The sequence below is a fragment of the Balaenoptera musculus genome, chromosome 5, assembly GCF_009873245.2.
Source record: "Balaenoptera musculus isolate JJ_BM4_2016_0621 chromosome 5, mBalMus1.pri.v3, whole genome shotgun sequence".
Lineage (NCBI taxonomy): Eukaryota > Metazoa > Chordata > Mammalia > Artiodactyla > Balaenopteridae > Balaenoptera > Balaenoptera musculus.
The window spans coordinates 135,881,688-135,896,649 of record NC_045789.1 but is presented as its reverse complement, the minus strand read 5'-3'; the positions used below and the strand labels follow the sequence as shown (position 1 = coordinate 135,896,649).

Here is a 14,962-nt window from a genome sequence, read left to right as displayed (position 1 = left end):
AGATCCATATATCCGAGGAAAATGGTAATAGGCGAGACCAGCCAGCATTAAAGAAGAGTCTCTGGATCACTGAGACTCTTCTGAGGAAACCTACCCTACATTAAGTCACAGAAAAGGTCCAACATGTGCAACCATATCGCTTTTTGTGACAGGTTTTGTTTTGCAATGCCAAGACTGGGGTTTGGGGGTGTTTTGTTTTTTCTGTTTGAGCACATAGTTATGCTGTTTGGAAATTCAGGGACTGTGGAGAGGAGGACAGGCATGCCTTAAATAGAATGAGGGCAACAGTAGAGCTCTGAACGCTCTAGGGAAGGAGATAGACTGCTTATTTCTTAAATTTATTTATTTATTTATTTTTGGCTGCATTGGGTCTTCGCTGTTGGGTCTTCGTTGCGGTGCGCAGGCTTCTCATTGCGGTGGCTTCTCTTGTTGCGGAGCATGGGCTCTAGGCACGCGGGCTCAGTAGTTGTGGCACACGGGCTTAGTTGCTCCGCGGCATGTGGGCTCTTCCCGGACCAGGGCTGGAACCCGTGTCCCCTGCATTGGCAGGCGGATTCTTAACCACTGTGCCACCAGGGAAGTCCCTAAGCTGCTTATTTCGATAGATAAAATGAAAATGTGGTCAGAGAGAATTTGTGGTAGAACCTGAGCATGCCGAGTTGCCAGGAATTTGCAAAAGCCTTTAATATACAATAATTTACATTGCGATAGAAAAACATTATACAGTTACTGATATACCAACTTATGTTAGCCAGGGGGAAAAAGTTTACACACCTGGTTGAATGTGTTTGCCAATTATATTTATTCAGTTTCCTGTTACAAAACCAGAACATGGCTTGGAAAATCCTAATTGTTTACCTGTGACATTATTTCCATGAAGAGTAATCATCCCAGAAACTATTAGAGGGCCTTGGAATATATTCATCTGACCTATTCTACCTATCTCATTTAAAGGACAGCATCTGAAGATTTAATAACAAAAAGCAGTTGAAGCATTCCAAGCTGTATAATCAGGTAATTTCTAAGGATGGTGAATAAAAGCATCAATGTCTCTGCATCCCAAGACCCTTGCTCTCTCTCTGTTGTATTCTGGCTTTTTTGGTTTAGCTCGTGCTAAACTGCATTAGAAATTCTTTTTCTTGTCTATTTATCTGATCCTTTTCATATTTCACAGCCTAGCTCTAAAATCTCATCTCTGTGAAGCTTTTCCTGCTTACTTCAGCTCAGAATGTTCTTGATTTATTCTAAATCTAATACGCTTTTTGGGGTATTGCTCATTGGGCTTTGGAATACTGTCTTTGCTGTTTAAGTTTCATGGTTATGTGCTGTGCCTTCCAACTAGATTGTCAACTCTTGACTACTGACTGAGAGCTCATTGTTACTCAGCAAATGATGAATAAATGAGCGAGAAATTTCTTGTGTAAGCATTGTCAATTTGAACCCTTTGCCAGTTATACACAGTTCACCACTTAGTTGGAAAAATCACTGCAGACACTTGACATTGTTATGAAGAGTTCTATATTTTCAATCTGCAGTTTGAGAGGCTACTTATGTGACTAAAGTGTATGTCCCTCTTCTTAATTGAATAACCCCAGAACCTGCAGGTTTGATGCTTGAAGGAGAGTCTGCTGTTGGGAAGAGTGGATGGATTATGCAGCCCTGTTTTCTGAGAATTCATTTTGTTCTTGGAGTTTTTCACTACTTGCTGCCACTACCGCTTGGCCTCAAAGTATAAGCATGTTGACCCTTCTTTCCTTAATACTTTACTTCAAAGCTGAGGAGAGACTGAATTTGGATCCTTTAGCAGTACAACTGGAATATTATACATAGTTTAGGGTAAGATGGGTATTTAAAAGTATTTTTCTAATAGGAGAAAAAACTGAATGGATATTAAAAACGTAAAATAAGGGTAATCTTGCGTACAAAATGTAACCACTCATGTTCAACTTTTGTTTACTACAGAGATGCCACCTCCCTGTGGCAAAGGCCATTTTTTAACTGGTCTTACCAAGGAATAGCTCCTAGACAACTTCACTCTTTAAGTTCTGGCCTGAGCACAGAGGACAGGAGAGTTCACTTGCTTGCCTATGTAAGGGTTTCTCGATCTTGGCACTACTAACATTTTGAGCCAGATAATTCTTTTTTTTTTTTTAATTGAAGTATAGTTGATTTACAATATTATGTTAGTTTCAGGTGTATTGCGTAGTGATTCAGTGTTTTTGCAGATTAAACTCCATTATAGGTTATTACAAGGTAATGGCTATAATTCCCTGTGCTATACAGTATATCCCTCTTGCTTATCTATTTTATACATAGTAGTTTGTAAATCCATACCTCTAATTTCTCCCTCTCCCTTTTGGTATCCACAGGTTTGTTTTTTATATCTGTGAGTCTCTTTCTGTTTTGGATATACATTCATTTGTATTATTTTTTAGATTCCACATATAAGTGATATCATACAGTATTTGTCTTTTTCTGTAAGCCAGACACGTAATTCTTTGTTGTGGGCAGCTGTGCTGTGCATTGTAAGATGTTTAGTAGCATACTTGGCTTCTACCACTACCTGCCAGCAGTACTCCACCCCTAGTTGTAACAACCCAAACCATCTCTAAACATTGCCAAATGCCCCTGGGGGGTAAAATTATGTCCCCTCCCCCCTTTCATTGAGAATCACTGGCCTATATAAGGGCTCTTCTGACAGTTCTGGTTTCCTATCCATCCCATTGGACAGCAGGAATCATCTCTCCCTTAAAGACAGAACTCCAGTTCCCCAGAGAAGAACAGCTTTGGTCTTGTTGGCCTCCACCAGGTTACCATATCACTGGTTAGTGGTAACCCCAGATATCTTACGAGAGATACTACATTATAAATAACAGGGACTTTAATTTTAGTACCTAAACAGCAAATTACCATCAACATTTTATAGGTAAGTTTACTGAGTTTCAGAATTCTTCAAGTCATATCTTCATAAGTAGGGTCATTGAGGATTTATGAAAGTTAACTATGTATTCTGTATATAGCACTGTGCTAGTGATTGGGGCAGGTGAGAAGACTTCAAAAATTCTAGACGTGTTCAAGTATGGAGGCAGACTAGGAGCTAGGATGGAAGGCCTTCTTGTAGTGGACAGTAAAGATGAGTGTGCCTCTGGTAGTGGCATTCTAGATAATAAACTCAAATTATGAGTAAGCAAGACTTACAAATATTTGATATATGTGCAAAGTGCAGTCACAGTGGCCTCTGTTGTTTCTGTTCTCATTCTGTTTCTCCCTCCTCACCTTTAGAATGTTTGATTATATAGCATTCCCAGTATTTGACATATCAAAGGCAAGCTACAGACAGTAATTTTGAAAAGGATCTAAAGTAGGAGATTTAAATACTAAACTTTCTAACTTGCAGGTAGAGAAGGTACTTTCTTAATGTGCATGTTTATAAAAATTTATTTTTAAAATAAATGCACAGAAGAATCTCAATTTTAAGTTATACTCTCTGATACCAGAGCAATAAAAACATAAGCTTTTTTTTTTTTTTTAAGTAAAAGGATGAAAGAAAATCCATCATCTACTGTACTTGGAAGCTAAGAGGAAAATCTCTTATATAATTCTCGTTCAAGGAGAAAATCACAATTGCTGATTTACAAAGTATTTAGAAATTAATGACAATGAGAACAATAAAATTGAAACGTAAGGATTCAGCTGAAGTAGTATATAAAGGAAAATCACAGATCAATATTTTAATATTAACCAATATAGAATGAATAAAAATATACCAAATGGTCTACCTATCACTTATACAGTACTTAATGTGTCAGACAATGTTGTGTTCTGAAAAAATTTACTCATTTAATCTTCACAATATACCTATGAAGCAAGTAATATTCTCCCTCTTTTACAGATAAAGAACCAAAGCTCAGAGAGGTTAAGTGTCTTTCTGAAGTTTATTCAGCTAATAAGTGATAAAGTCAATAATCAAACCCAATCTTTTAACCACTACACTATACTGCCTCTTACCTTAAATGAGAAAAACACATAAAGTTTTAAGGAAAAGCAGGTAAAATAATTAATAAAGCAATGAATTAGAATCCAGAAATATAGATCAAAAAAGGAAAGAGCTGGTTGTTTGAAATGATCAATAAAATAAGTATGGCAAAATAAAAATAGCAAAGATTTTTAAACGGGAGAGATGATGTTAGAAATTAAAAAGGAGGTATATTCAGATACAAAGGGAATTTTAAATATGAGGGAATAATTTGTATAAATCCATGTATTCATAAAAATATTTTATTGAGCACCTACCACATAACAGGCAGGCCCTGTACATGTCACTAAGGATACGGTGGTTAGCAAAAAGATAAAATTTGTGGAATTTGCTTGACAGAATACCAGAGAAGAAGGAATTTACTCCAAGAAGATTTACAGAAATCTTGAGTCTTGGGCTGACTGCTAATCTGAGCATGTGTAGAGTAATACTCCACAAGGCCAACCAAAGATCAACTACCAAGGAAAGAACAATTACCCGGGAGCTGTAAATTGAAAAATTCCCAGAGCTCATAACGGACTGAACAACTTCAGAGTTACAAGCTTGAGTAAAGACCTCATTGAACATCTGAGGAATTCAGTAGAGACACCTGAAGGCTTATGCCTTTAGTAATAGGGCTACCCTAGCCCTAGATTAAAAGCTACTCTAGATTTAACCTAACAACATTTAAAAACAAGCCTTGAAAGGATAAAGCTGATCCACAATAACTTAACTTCCTGCCAAAACAAGACTCAATACTTAAAAACACACACACAAAATCAAGACAATCAGCAATATAATGTTCACAATGACCAATATACAATAAACAATTACTAGATATGTGAAACTTCAGCAAAATTTGATCCATAACTGAGAGAAATATCAGTTAACAGACTAGAGATGACAGAGATCACAGAATTAGCAATAGGACATTTAAAAAGGGCTGACAAGTAAATGTGAACATTATGATAAAAATGGAAGATATGTAAAAGAATGAAATGCAACTTCTGGAGATGAAAAATACAGTATCTGAAAATTTTAAACATCACTGTAGAAGCTTAACAGCAAATTAGACACTGTAGAAGATTGGTGGGAGAGTGAGTCAAGATGGCGGTGTGGGAAGACGTGGAGTTAGCATCTCCGCACAACTAGGGCACCTGCCAGCCGCTGTTGGGGGACTCTGATGCCCAAGGAGATGGGAGGAACCCCAGAGTGAACTGGTAGTACATAGGGGGACTGAGGGGAGAGGAGAACTGGAAGCCAGACAAGATCGGCGCCCCTGAGGCTGGGGAGATCAGGAGAGGCAGGTGGGAGGGACCCTCTGGGAAGAGTAGGAGAGGAGCGGAGGGCGATTGCCCTGCCCACTGGGGCCCAGGGAGCCTGCTGAGCTCCCAGGCTGGTCCCCTGCAATCCAAAGCCCCCTCCAGGCTGCGTGGGTCTTGGGGGCATAGAAGGGAGGCCGGGGAGGTCATGAGAAGCAGGTGGGAGGGGCCGTCCGGGAGGAGTGGGTGAGGAGCGGAGGGCGATTGCCCCACCCACTCAGGAATGGGGGCCTGCTGAGCTTCCAGGCCGATCCCCTGTCCTCCAAAGCCCCTCCAGGCTGTGTGGGTCCTTGGGGGCATAGGAGGGAGGCCAGGGATATCAGGAGAGGCAGGTGGGAGGGGCCCTCCCAGACCCCAGACGGGAGGAGCAGGAGTGGAGGACATTTGCCCCACCCACTCGAGCCCAGGAAGCCTGCTGGGCTCCCTGGTGAGGTCCCCTGCCCTCTGAGACCAGGACTGGGGGGAATGCCTGGTCCCCTTCTGTTCCTTGCACCTAAGCCCCACCCCCCACAGCCCCCAGGGCCTTTTCCAGCCCTGTGGGTCCTGAGCATTGGCCCCGCTCACTGCCCAAACCTCGCCCTTGCTTAGGCCCCACTCTCCACAACCAAGGCCTTTCCCCTGCCCTTTTTTTTTTTTCTTTTCCTTCCTCTTTTATACTACTGTGGTACTGATGTACCATCTGGTTATTGATTCATCTATATTTTTATTTTTACATTCTTTCTAACATATCTGTTGGTTTCCCTTTTTTACTTTGTTATTGTTCTCTTTTTTTTTTTTTTTTGCCACCCCACGCGGCTTGTAGGATCTTGGTTCACGAGCCCAGGGTCAGTGGAAGCTCCTGCAGTGGGAGCTCCGAGTCCAAACCACTGGACTAACAGAGAACCTAAGACCCCAGGGAATATTCATCATAGTGAGGTCTCACAGAGGTCCTCATCTCAGCACCAAGACCCAGCTCTACCCAACAGCCTACAAACTCCAGTGTTGGAAGCCTCAGGCCAAACAACCAATAAAACAGGAACATAATCCCACTCATAAAAAAAAAAAATGAGATGGCAAAAAAATATGTCACAGATGAAGGAGCAAGGTAAAAACCTACAAGACCAAATAAATGAAGAGGAAATAGGCAATCTACCTGAAAAAGAATTCAGAGTAATGATAGTAATGATGATCCAGAATCTCGGAAATAGAATGGAAGCATGGATTGAGAAAATACAAGAAATGTTTAACAAAGATCTAGAAGAACTAAAGAACAAACAAACAGAGGTGAACAACACAATAACTGAAATGAAAAATACACTAGAAGGAATCAATAACAATAACTGAGGCAGAACGAATAAGTGAGCTCGAAGACAAAATGGTGGAAATAACTGCCAAGGAGCAGAATAAAGAAAAAAGAATGAAAAGAATTGAAGACAATCTCAGAGGCCTCTGGGACAACACTAAACACACCAATATTCGAATTATAGGGGTCCCAGAAGAAGAGACAAAGAAAAGGTCTGAGAAAATATTTGAAGAGATTATAGTGGAAAACTTCCCAAACATGGGAAAGGAAATAGTCACCCAAGTCCAGGAAGCACAGAAAGTCCCATACAGGATAAACCCTAGGAAAAACACACCAAGACACATTAATCAAACTAACAAAAATTAAATTCAAAGAAAAAATATTAAAAGCATCAAGGGAAAAACAAAAAATAACATACAAAGGAATCCTGATAAGGTTATCAGCTGATTTTTTAGTGGAAACTGCAGGCCAGAAGGGAGTGGCAGGATATACTTAAAGTGATGAAAGAGAAAAACCTACAACCAAGATTGCTCTACCCAGCAAGGATCTCATTCAGATTCGATGGAGAAGTCAAATGCTTTTCAGACAAGCAAAAGGTAAGAGAACTCAGCACCACCAAACTAGCTTTACAACAAATGCTAAAGAAACTTCTCTAGGCAGGAAACAAAAGAGAAGAAAAAGACCCACAAAAACAAACCCAAAACAATTAAGAAAATGTTAATAGGAACATACATATCGAAAATAAACTTGAATGTAAATGGATTAAGTGCCCCAACCGAAAGACACAGACTGGCTGAGTGGATACAAAAACAAGACCCATATGTATGCTGTCTACAAGAGACCCACTTCAGACCTAGGGACACATACAGACTGAAAGTAAAGGTATGGAAAAAGATATTTCATGCAAATGGAAATCAAAAGAAACCTGGAGTACCAATACTCGTATCAGATAAAATAGACTTTAAAATAAAGACTGTTACAAGAAATAAGGAGGGACACTACATAATGATCAAGGGATCAATCCAAGAAGATATAACAATTGTAAATATATATGCACCCAACATAGGAGCACCTCAATACATAAGGGCAAATGCTAACAGCCATGAAAGGAGAAATCGAACAGTAACACAATAATAATAGGGGACTTTAACATCCACTTACACCAATGGACAGATCATCCAAACAGAAAATAAATAAGGAACAGAAGCTTTAAATGACACAATAGACCAGATAGATTTAATTGATATTTATAGACATTCCACCAAAAGTGGCAGAATACACTTTCATCTCAAGTGCACATGGAACATTCTCAAGGATAGATCACATCTTGGGTCACTAATCAAGCCTCGGAAAATTTAAGAACATTGAAATCGTATCAAGCATCTTTTCTGACCACAACGCTATGAGATTGGAAATCAATTACAGGGAAAAAAAACTGTAAAAAACACAAATACATGGAGGCTAACCAGTGTGCTACTAAATAACAAAGAGATCACTGAAGAAATCAAAGAAGAAATTTTAAAATACATGGAAACAAATGACAACGAAACACGATGACCCAACACCTATGGGATGCAGCAAAAGCAGTTCTAAGAGGGTAGTTTATAGCAATTCAATCTCACCTCAAGAAACAAGAACAATCTCAAATAAACAATCTAACTCTACACTTAAAACAACTAGAGAAAGAAGAAGAAAGAAAACCCAAATCAGTAGAAGGAAAGAAATCATAAAGATCAGAGCAGAAATAAATGAAATAGAAATGAAGAAAACAATAGCAAGATCAATAAAACTAAAAGCTGGTTCTTTGAGAAGATAAACAAAATTGATAAACCCTTAGCCAGACTCATCAAGAAAAAAAGGGAGAGGACACAAATCAATAAATTAGAAATGAAAAAGGAGAAATCACAACAGATACTGCAGAAATACAAAGGATTATAAGAGACTACTACCAAACAACTATATGCCAATAAAATGGACAACCATGAAGAAATGGACAAATTCTTGGAAAAGTACAATTTTCCAAGACTGAGCCAAGAAGAATTAGAAATATAAACGACCTATCACAAGTAATGAAATTGAAACTGTGATTAAAAATCTTCCAACAAACAAAAGTCCAGGACCAGATGACTTCACAGGAGAATTCTATCAAACATTTAGAGAAGAGCTAACACCAATCCTTCCCAAACTCTTCCAAAAAATTGCAGAGGGAGGAACACTCCCAAATTCATTCTGCGAAGCCACCATCACCCTGATACCAAAACCAGAAAAAGATATCACAAAAAAAGAAAATTATAGACCAATATCACTGATGAACATAGATGCAAAAATCCTGGACAAAATTCTAGCAAACAGAATCCAACAGCACATTAAAAGTATCATACACCATGATCAAGTGGGATTTATCCCAGGTATGCAAGGAGAGGAGATTCTTCAATATATGCAAATCAATATGGTACACCACATTAACAAATTAAGGAATAAAAACCATATGATCATCTCAATAGATGCAGGAAAAGCTTTTGACAAAATTCAACACCCATTTATAATAAAAACTCTCCAGAAAATGGGCATAGAGGGAACCTACCTCAACATAATAAAGACCGTATATGACAAACCCACAGCAAACATCATTCTCAATGGTGAAAAACTGGAAGCATTTCCACTAAGATCAGGAACAAGACAAGGATGTCCACTCTCACCACTCTTATTCAACATAGTTTTGGAAGTCCTAGCCGTGGCAATCAGAGAAGAAAAAGAAATAAAAGGAATACAAATGGGAAAAGAAGAAGGAAAACTGTCACTGTTTGCCGATGACATGATACTATACATAGAAAATCCTAAAGATGCCACCAGAAAACTACTAGAACTAATCAATGAATTTGCAAGGTTTCAGGATACAAATAAATGCACAGAAATCTCTGGCATTCCTATACACCAACAATGAAAATCAAGAAGAGAAATTAAGGAAACACTCCTATTTACCATAGCAACAGAAAGAATAAAATACCTAGGATAAAACCTGCCTAAGGAGGGGAAAAGACTTGTACTCAGAAAACTATAAAACACTGATGAAAAGAAATCAAAGATGACATAAACAAATGGAGAAGTAAACCATGTTCTTGGATTGGAAGATCCATATTGTGGGATGACGTGTACTACCCAAGCAATCTACAGATTCAATGCAATCCCTATCAAACTACCCATGGCGTTCTTCACAGAATTAGAACAAAAAATTTTACAATTTCCTATGGAAACACAAAAGATCCCGAATAGCCAAAGCAATCTTGAGAAGGAAAAACTGAGTTGGGGGAATCAGGCTCCCTGACTTCAAACTATACCACAAAGCTACAGTAATCAAGACAGTGTGATACTGGCACAAAAACAGACGTATAGATCAGTGGTTACAGGATAGAAGGCCCAGAGATAAACCCACGCACATATGGGCACCTAATTTACGACAAAGGAGGCAGAACATACAATGTAGAAAAGTCAGCCTCTTCAATAAGTGGTGCTGGAAAACTGGACGGCTACATATAAAAGAATGAAATAAGAACACTCCCTAACACCATTACACAAAATAAACTCCAAATGGATTAAAGACTTAAGGTAAGACCAGACACTATAAAACTTTAGAGGAAAACATAGGAAAAAACACTCCTTGACCATAAACCAAGCAAGATCTTTTTTGACCCACCTTCTAGAGTAACAGAAATAAAAACAAAAATAAAACAAATGGGACTTAAAAGCTTTGCACAACAAAGGAAACCATAAACAAGACAAAAAGACAACCCTCAGAATGGGGGAAAATATTTGCAAATGAAACAACAGACAAAGGATTAATCTCCAAAATATAAAAACAGCTCATGGAGCTCAATATCAAAGAAACAAACATCCAGTTAAAAAATGGGTGGACGACCTAAATAGACATTTCACCAAGGAAGACATACAGATGGCCAAGAGGCACGTGAAAGATGCTCAACATCACTAATTATCAGAGAATGCAAATCAAAACTACAATGAGGTATCACCTCACCTCCGATTAGAATGGCCATTATCAAAAAAGCTAGAAACAATAAATGCTGGAAAGCATGCGGTGAAAAGGGAACCCTCCTACACTGTTGGTCGGAATGTAAATTGATACAACCACTATGGAAAAGAGTATGGAGGTTCCTTAAAAACTAAAATAGAACTACCATATGACCCAGCAATCCCCACTACTGGGTGTATACCCCTGAGAAAACCATAATCAAAAAGAGACATGTAGGGACTTACCTGGTGGCGCAGTGGTTAAGAATCCGCCTGCCAGTTCAGGGGACATGGGTTTGAGCCCTGGTCCGGGAAGATCCCACATGCCGCAGAGCAGCTAAGCCCATGCGCCACAACTACTGACCCTGCACTTAGAGCCTGTGAGCCACAACTACTGAGCCCGCATGCCACAACTACTGAAGCCTGCGTGCCTAGAGCCCATGCTCTGCAACAAGAGAAGCCACTGCAATGAGAAGCCCACGCACTGCAACGAAGAGTAGCCCCTGCTCGCCGCAACTAGAGAAAAGCCACGTGCAGCAACGAAGACCCAACGCAGCCAAAAATAAATAAAATAAAATAAATTAAAAAAAAAAGAGAGTCATGTACCACAATGTTCGTTGCAGCTCTATTTACAATAACCAGGACATGGAAGCAACCTAAGTGTCCATCGACAGATGAATGGATAAAGAAGATGTGGCACATATATACAATGGAATACTACTCAGCCATAAAAAGAAATGAAACTGAGTTATTTGTGGTGAGGTGGATGGACCTAGAGTCTGTCATACTGAGTGAAGTAAGTCAGAAAGAGAAAAACAGATACTGTATGCTAATGCATATATATGGAATCTAAAAAAAAAAAAAGGTACTAATGAACCTAGTTGCAGGGCAGGAATAAAGAGGTAGACATAGAGAGTGGATTTGATGACATGGGGTGAAAGGGCAAAGCTGGGGCAAAGTGAGAGTAGCATCAACATACATACACTACTGAATGTAAAATAGTTGACTGGTGGGAAGCAGCAGCATAGCACAGGGAGATCGGCTCTGTGCTTTGCGATGACCTAGAGGGAAGGGATATGGGGACATGTGTATGCATATGGCTGATTCGCTTTGCTGTGCAACAGAAACTAACATGGTATGGTGAAGCAATTATACTCCAATAAAGACCTATTTTTTTAAAAATTGCTGAACTTGAAAGCAGCAATAGAAGCTATTCAAATTATAGCACACAGAAAAAAAGGGAAGAGTTTCAGTTTCCTGGGGAACAATAAATATGAAGTGCTTTAATATATACATGTAATTGAATACCACTGAGAGAGGGCAGTATTTGAAAAAATAATGGCCAAAATATCTCCCAATTTATTTTTTAAATAAATAAATTTATTTATTTATTTATTATTTATTTATTTTTGGCTGTGTTGGGTCTTTGTTGCTGTGCTCAGGCTTTCTCTAGTTGCGGCGAGAGGGGGCTGCTTTTCGTTGCAGTGTGCGGGCTTCTCATTGTGGTGGCTTCTCTTAGGCACGCGGGCTTCAGTAGTTGTGGCACATGGGCTCAGTAGTTGTGGCTCGCGGGCTCTAGAGCTCAGGCTCAGGAGTTGGGGCGCACGGGCTTAGTTGCTCCGTGGCATGTGGGATTTTCCCGGACCAAGGCTCACACCCGCGTCCCCTGCACTGGCAGGCAGACTCCTAACCACTGTGCCACCAGGGAAGCCCCAACCTATAATTTTCTATGGAGCAAACTTATCTTTCAAAACTGAAGGCAAAATAAGGCCATTTTCAAACAAAAGCCAAGAGAATGTGTCACAACAGACCTGTGCTATGTAAAATATTAAAGGAAGCTCTTGAGGCTGAAGGAAAATGATACCAGATGGAAACACAGAACTACACAAAGGGATGAAAACCACCAGAAATGGTAAATATCTGGATAAATAAAGACTCCTTTCTCAGTTTAAAATTTCTTTCATAGTTGACTGTTTAAAGTAAAAATAATAGCAGTGTACTGTGGGGATTATAACATATAGAAAGAAAGTGTATGCCCACAATATCACAGAGAATGAGAGGGAAAAACAGAAGTATATATATTACATTATATGTGTTGTAGTATGACAAAAGTAGACTATGATAAGTTAAAGATGCATATTGTAAAACTTAGAACAACAATGAAAATAATGAAAGAAGCATAGCGAAGGCAGCCAATAGAGGAATTAAAGTGGAATATACTACAAATTAGTCAAAAAGAAGCCAAGAAAAGTGAAAATTAAAAATGTAGATTGAACAAATAGAAACAAATATCAACTATATTAGTAATTAAATACATTGTAAAAGGTCTAACCCTGCAATTAAAAAGACATACCTCTCTAACTAAAAAAGCAAGGCCCAATTATGTACTGTTTACAAAAAAAGGCATCATCACCACAAAGACACAGATAAGTTCAAAGTAAAATGATGAGAAAAGATATGCAAACAGAATAAAGCTGGAATACCTATATTATTGTCAGACAAAGTAGACTTTAGGAAAAGGAATTTGGCCTATCTTCAAGACAAGGGATAAAGAGGGACGTTTCATAATAATAAAAGGGTCAGTTCATCAAGATGTAGTTACAAAGCTTCAGATTACATGAATTAAAAACTGACAACAGAAAAGAGAAGTAGAAAAATCCACAATTATAACTGAGATTTCAACATTCCCCTCTCAATTTTTGATAGACAAGTAGATTTTAAAATCAGCAACGATATAGAGGACTCGAACAATTTTATCAACCAATTTGACCTACTTGATATTCATAGAACACTACATCAAACAGTGGCAGAGTACACATTTATTTCAAAATGCATATGGAACATTCACCAACATAGACCAAAAACTGGGAGATAGTTTTTAAAATTCTCAGTAAATTTAGAAATGACTGAAAGTATCAGCCAAGGTCAATCAGAAAATACAAACCACAGTAATCCGACCATGCAAAGTTTAATATAGAGAATTATTGGGCTTCCCTGGTGGCTCAGTGGTTGAGAATCTGCCTGCCAATGCAGGGGACACGGGTTCGATCCCTGGTCCGGGAGGATCCCACATGCAGTGGAGCGGCTGGGCCCGTGAGCCACAGTTACTGAGCCTGCGCATCTGGAGCCTGTACTCCGCAACAGGAGAGGCCGTGATAGTGAGAGGCCCGCGCACCGCGATGAAGAGTGGACCCCGCTTGCCACGACTGGAAAAAGCCCTCACACAGAAACGAAGACCCAACACAACCATAAATAAAATAAATAAATAATTAAAAAAAAAAAAAAAAAAAAGAAAGTGAAGAGAACTCTAAATATAGGAATATCAGATATAAGAAGTAATTACTACCCCTAGGGCTGAGATAGGTTCCCCAAGGTACCCCTGGCCCTGTCCCCAGCTGCAGGCTGAGATCTAGACCTTGTTAGAGAGGGCAAGGCCATGGCTTATTGACTGGCAGGGAATTTGCTTTGGTTGTGTGCCAGCGAAGCATGCTAGAAATCCACCTTCTGGAATTTACTGAAAATTTACTCTCTAGGGTACCAGAGAAAGCTGTTCATGGGTCAGTGTCTTGTGGGAGCCACTCTGCTCCAAAAGTCTGAAGGTGGATCTGGGGAAGCTGCTGGGTGCTGGGGAAATTGCCCAGAATGCAGGAGCCTGGTGCTGGGGAAGCCACTTGCAGTGTAGCAGCGAGGCGCTAAGAAGCTGTCTGTAGTGCAGCAGCCAGGCAAAGGCAAAGCACTGCAGGATGGGGGGTGCGAGAGAAGCTATGTGTGTTTCAAGTGCCAGGCAAGAAAGCAAGCAAGAACTAAGAAGGAAAATTCTTTCCAGCACCTTCTACTGACATAACATAACATTGTGCCAGCTGGCAAAGGAAAAATATTTAAAGAGCACAGTTCCCGTTTTAGAGGCAGGCAATGAATCTAGGAGATAAAACAATTCTAATAAAATTGCTTAAAGGAGAAAAATCTTATCTGTCATCATCTCTACAGATACTGAAAAAGGCATTTGATATAAAATTTAACATCCATTTTAATTTAAAAATCTTTGGTAAATTAGGAATAGGATACTTCCTTTACAAATAAAGAATATCAAATATTTCTTCCAGAAGCATGGCTGGTAAGGCTCTTTGAGGGGTCCTCCTCTGGCAGAATGGGTATAATCTACACGAGATATGCTCTATAAGGCATCACTGATCCTCAAGAAGTTGAGAAAGTCCTAAGGAATCCCTACCACCACCACCCAACGCACAAACCCTTAGCCCAGGCTGATCAGCAAGCAGATAGGAGGACCTATCAGGATAAGTCCTATCAACAGCTGCA

General features: G+C 39.4%; 1 long non-coding RNA gene across 1 annotated transcript in view; it reads left to right on the top strand.

Moving 5' to 3' along the window:
• Positions 1 to 589: 589 nt before the first annotated feature.
• Positions 590 to 14,962, top strand: part of LOC118895603 — a 32,866-nt gene continuing 18,493 nt past the window's right edge. The window contains exon 1 of the long non-coding RNA XR_005019981.1: positions 590 to 1,014. This is a non-coding gene — a long non-coding RNA (uncharacterized LOC118895603). The remainder of the gene's footprint in view (positions 1,015 to 14,962) is intronic.